Genomic DNA, 5,436 nt, shown 5'->3' on the forward strand with positions numbered 1-5,436 from the left:
TTCCTGGAGGCCATGTCCAGGGAGCCTGCAAGGGCCCGTGCTTCCCTGAGACCCAGAGTGTATTTTTCTAACAGTCGCTGGCGGATGTGTGAGGATAGCATACCTGCCACGAAAGCGTCCCGCACTAAGAGTTCAGTGTGTTCGCTCGCCGAAACCTGCGGGCAGCTGCAGCTTCTTCCCAACACCAGGAGTGCACGGTAGAATTCTTCCAGCGATTCCCCAGGGGTTTGTCGCCTTGTTGCAAGCAGGTGCCGGGCGTAGACCTGGTTTACCGGGCGAACATTGTGTACTTTTAGCAGCTCTATTGCTGCATCGAAGTCTTCCGCTTCCTCGATGAGGGTGTAAATCTCCAGGCTCACCCTTGAGTGCAGGACGTGCAGTTTCTGCTCTCCCGTGGGTGTGTTTTCGGCCGTCCCGAGATACCCTTTAAAGCACGCCAGCCAGTGCTTGAAGATTGCCGCTGAGTTCGCCGTGTGGGGGCTGAGTTGCAGACACTCCGGCTTGATTCGGAGCTCCATCCTTTCTTCTTAAAAAAAAACTAGCTTATTAAATTGATGCACAATCAATGACCACCAAAGCGAGGTTGTAGACCAACTGAAGGCTTTAATAAGCTAGATGTTTCCCCCAGCAGCTCAGGTACAGAATGAAGGCTGCTGGGGCGGCACGGGTTCTTATACCCCACCTAGCAGGGCAGAGCTACCATACATCCTAACCAATAGAAAGCATACAGTTTCCACCAATGGTGCTCCAGCCTATCAGGTACCGTAATACCTATAATACCACAACGTGGACCCAGTTGAGACAGCACTTTGGGATAACCAAAATGTCCCCAGTTGAGACAGCACTTTGGGATAACCAAAATGTCCCTTATGGCCCCCATCTGCGGCAATCACAGATTCCCCCCAGCCATGCTAGTTACCACCTTCAAAAGAAGAGGCAGGACACTGACAGTCGGGGACTTTTACGTAGGGCGCAGAGTGGTGACACTGGACGAACTGATGAGGAAGTGGCAACTAGCAAGAGGACAGGAATTGAGACACCTTCAAATAAAGCACTTCCTCCGCAAAGAGACAGTAGGATACCCCGGGGCCCCAGAAACACACTACGAGAGGACCTGATAGGCACAAGCAGCGAGAAGGGGGGGGCTATGTGGGAAAATATACGGACAGCTACTGGACAGAGCCCGCACACCACTGGACGGGACCAGACAAAAATGGGAGGACAAACTGGGACAGAGGTAGGGTGGGGACACTGGAGCGAAGCACTGAGCAAGGCGAACTCCACCTCCTCCTGCGCAAGGCTAAGCCTAATGCAGCTCAAAGTGGTGCACAGAGCACACCTGACCAGAACCCGAATGAGCAGGTTCTTCCCGGAGGTGGAGGACAAATGTGAGCGGTGTCAGAGGGGCCCAGCCAACCACATCCACATGTTTTGGCTTGTCCCAAGCTTGCTGGGTTCTGGGCAGCCTTCTCCGAGGCAATGTCCAAGGTTGTGGGGGTGAGGGTGAAGCCATGCCCAATAGTGGCAATCTTCGGGTTATTGGAGCAGCCAGAGCTACACATGGGGAAGGGGCCAACACCCTTGCTTTCGCTTCCCTAATCGCACGCCGGAGAATCCTGCTCGGCTGGCGATCAGAGGCACCACCCACAGCTGCAGACTGGCTCGCTAACCTTTCGGAATTTCTCCACCTGGAGAAGATTAAGTACGCCATCCGAGGGTCAGAGGAAGGCTTCCTGGATACTTGGGGGCAGTTCGTCGGCTTGTTCCAAAACCTGTTCGAGGCCAGCAACGAGGGGTAAGCCAGGGAAAAAAAAGATGAAGAACCAAATACAGTTAGTCAAATGAAGGACAAAACAAACCTCTCTGTAAAATAAAGCAAATTAGCGCGGGCAAGAAAAATGTACTGTATATAATTAACAACTGTTTATAAATATGTGAAAAGCCAATAAAAAGATTTTCAAAAAAGAAAAGGGTGGAACTCAGGGAGCCATCCATGGGATGGGTCCAGATTGGCACCCCCTCCTCCCGTTCGCCCATAGGGTCCTCGTGGTCACCCTGAGATGGTGTGGCAGCTGGTTTGAGCCCAGGCTGCCCCTGCATCATCTGGCTCTGCCAGCCCTAGTGACTTCCCATGGCCTGCACCATCGTTTCGACACCTTGGTGATCCTCCTTAGTGATTGGGCTATGCTCTATAGCGCCTCGGCAATGTCCTCGCACCTCAGTCCTGCCCATCTGAGAGTGGGACATGTCCGGCAGAACCTCATCAAGGTCAGCCTGGTACTGGGTGACATTCCCTAGCAAGGCGGATATTCTGTTCTGACCCTCAGCCATGGCCGTCTCCAACTGTGCGATGCCTTGGCCATCTTCACTAATGGTGCCGATGTCGTGCACCAGGCTCTCCACTGCGGTCGCCACCCTGGCAGTGTTGGCCTTGGTGCCACGCATTGCCGGTGATATCTCCTGCACCCGTAACCTCTGGAACTCCTCCAAGTGGCTATGGATATGCTGGAGTGACGCGGACATCTTCCTGTAAATGTTCCGCCCATACCCTAATGTCTCCATCAGCTCCAGGATGACCTCTTCCACAGGCTCAGCATGCGGCAGGGACCAGCTGGGTTCTGGGATCCAGCAGACCTCCGACTGCTGCCTCACCTGCTTCAGCCGATGTACATCAGCAGCAGAACAATCAGGTGCTCACCAGATTTGTGCCCCAAAAGCCTGACCACTAACCTGTCCCACCAACGTGCGTGTATCTGCGCTGGTGGAGGGTGGGGGTGACAGTTGTGACGCGGCTAGTACGGTGGCATCCTCAGAGCTCTCCTCCGTGGTGGTCTTGTGGGAGGCAGGAGAGGGTGCCGCTTGGGATGGACTGCCGCCGTCGGCTTGAGGACCTATGGGAGAATGGACATGTGGTCAGTGGGAGGGACAGGTCAGTCAGTAAGGCAGTAACAATTCACCTTTGACAGGTCCTCCAAGTGGGCCCGGTGGTTCCTCGCCTCTGCAGCATCCACCAGCTTCTGCGTTGGTGACTGCCCTGTCCTCGACCACAACGGTCACCTGTCCTCAAAGGTGGTGACGGTCCTGATGCCTAGCACCCCGCCGCAAATCTGGACCCTCTCCCGGCGATTGTGGGGGAGCTTTTTCGGAGGTGACACAGAGAGAGCATTGGTAGCTACACGCGTGGTTCACAGTGGTGGGTTGAAGGGGAAGGGCTGGAGGAAGGTTTGGGGGGTTGAAGGGGGATTGACGCTGCCTTGGGGGGGGGAAAGGTCTTGGAGGGGGGGGGGGGGGGGTGAGTGCATTGGTATCCACTCACTCGTGCTGCCTGGGGTAGGTCATTGACCTTCTTCATACACCGAAGGCCTGTCCTCCTGGTCACACTCCTCAAGCTCACTGTCGCCGTCACCTTGTCCCAGGCAGCACTGGCTGCCCTATAGCTGACTCTCCTGGACCCACAGGGAAACAGGACATTCCTCCTGGCCTCCACAGCGTATAGCAACCTCTCAAGGTCAGAGGCGCCGAATCTTGTGGCTGGTCTCCTCTGTGCCATTGTTATGGGCTGGCTGGGGTTGGCTGAGCAAGTTCTGCTTAAGTGCTGCTCGACCTTGTTAGCCGGGGGGGGGGGGGTCTGCCGAGCGCAGTCCTGGAAAATAAGCTGGCGAGCCTTCATTTGTGGCAAGAAGCTCGTGAAGCCTCGTTAAGTGGACCAATTCACGTTGAATAGCGTTGCCGGCCTCTGTGGGCTGAGCGTCGGGAAGCTTGCGGCAATACCCACTCACTACAACACTTGGAAATCTTTCCAGAGAATCGCACCCAGGATAAAGTACACTCACTTAAAAAGATATGGGTTAACGAAGAACATTCTGTAAAGGGGTGGGGACGGGGAGATAATTTGCATTTATATAGCAACTTTTTTGACCTCAGGAGTCATGAATTTAGGCAGTCAATTCTTTATGGCCAATGAGGTTCTTTTGAAGTGTAGCATGTTGTACCATAGGAAGACAGGTTGGCAGCCAATTTGTACACAGCCAGGTCCCACAAATTGCAATTAAAGAATGATCATGTAATCTTTGTTAATGATGTTAGTTCATGAATAAATATTGGGCAGGGCACTGGAGAGAACTCTCCTGCTCTGCTTGAATAGTGCCACAGGATCTTCAACATTCATCTGAAAGGGTAGATGGGGCTTTTGTTTCAGGTTTAATCTCAAAGGCAGTGCAATCGCCAGTGCAGCATTCCTTCGGTATTACACTGAAGTGCTGATTGCCGGTCTGGATTACGTGGTCAAATTTTTCGAATGGGGTTTGAACCCACAACCTCCTGACTCAAAGCTGAAGCTGCTAGGAGAATTCCAGTGTTTAGGGCTGAGGCATCGGAAGGCACAACCGCCATTTGTGGGCAATTAAAGTCGGGAATGTCCAAAAGGCTGGAATTGGAGGAACGCAGGAAATGAGAGAACAACAACTCTGTCACTCGACGCATTATTTTTTCAAAAAGGGGAATAAATCAATTATCAATCTACATTGGGTCATATTTGAAAAAAAACACAACTTATGTGTTCACGCCGAATCTCTTGATTTTTTAAGAGTTTGGGCGGCATTTTGTTATGGGGCAGATAGCTCATGTTCTAAGATCCAACCTTGGATACAGACATTAGATGCTTATGGAGTGGGCAAGTGCTGAAGTAGGCCGGTTAGAAGGGCCACCTTGGTTCTCTGGAACTTTGTCCAAGTTGTTTTAGAAGCTGATTAGCTCTCTAGCCCTCACCCCTTTACACCCTTCACCCCCCCCCCCCCCCACTCACTCCCCATACAACCCCCCACCTCCAAACCCTCTCATATCCAACATCCCAACTTATGCCCCCTCCACAGCAAAGTTCCACAATGAATTAACCTCAGGAGCCATGTGGAGATGAAAACAAGTAAACTTCTAGCAATCTAATAGAACTACTTTTAAAATAAATTTAGAGTACTCAATTCTTCCCCTCCCTCCCCCCCCCCCCAATTATGGGGTAACTTATCGTGGCAATTCACCTACCCTGCACATCTTTTTGGGTTGTGGGGGTGAGACCCACGTAGACATGGGGAGAATGTGCAAACTCCACAAGGACACTGACCCAGGACTGGGATCGAACCCCAGGTCCTTAGCACCATGAGGCAGCAGTGCTAATCACTGCCCTAAAATCTAATAGAATTCTCACACATGCACATTTGTACTGAAAAAATACTAATTCACAAAACCCATGCAAATATTTTAAAATCCCCCCTTTCCAGTGTTCAATCTGTTATAAAATCAAACTTGTATTCAGTGACCATATCAAAGACAGCTCATCCTTTAGTAGTCTCTTTAAACTGTCAGTAAAAATGTCAACTAGGTCCCTCTAGCCGAGATAAATACGTTTTACATTTTTAATCTCAACCAAGCATTCATAATCAC

The 5,436-nt window shown here is 51.6% G+C and overlaps 1 long non-coding RNA gene across 1 annotated transcript; it reads right to left on the reverse strand.

The window, feature by feature from the left end:
* Nucleotides 1-583: 583 nt before the first annotated feature.
* LOC140408631 (uncharacterized) lies at nucleotides 584-3,206 on the reverse strand. Its single transcript, XR_011940159.1, has 2 exons — nucleotides 2,731-3,206; nucleotides 584-1,772 (listed from the first exon to the last, which is right to left on the reverse strand). It is a non-coding gene; the product is annotated as an uncharacterized lncRNA (long non-coding RNA).
* Between the last annotated feature and the right edge of the window lie 2,230 nt (nucleotides 3,207-5,436).

Source organism: Scyliorhinus torazame, chromosome 3, assembly GCF_047496885.1.
Source record: "Scyliorhinus torazame isolate Kashiwa2021f chromosome 3, sScyTor2.1, whole genome shotgun sequence".
Classification (NCBI taxonomy): domain Eukaryota; kingdom Metazoa; phylum Chordata; class Chondrichthyes; order Carcharhiniformes; family Scyliorhinidae; genus Scyliorhinus; species Scyliorhinus torazame.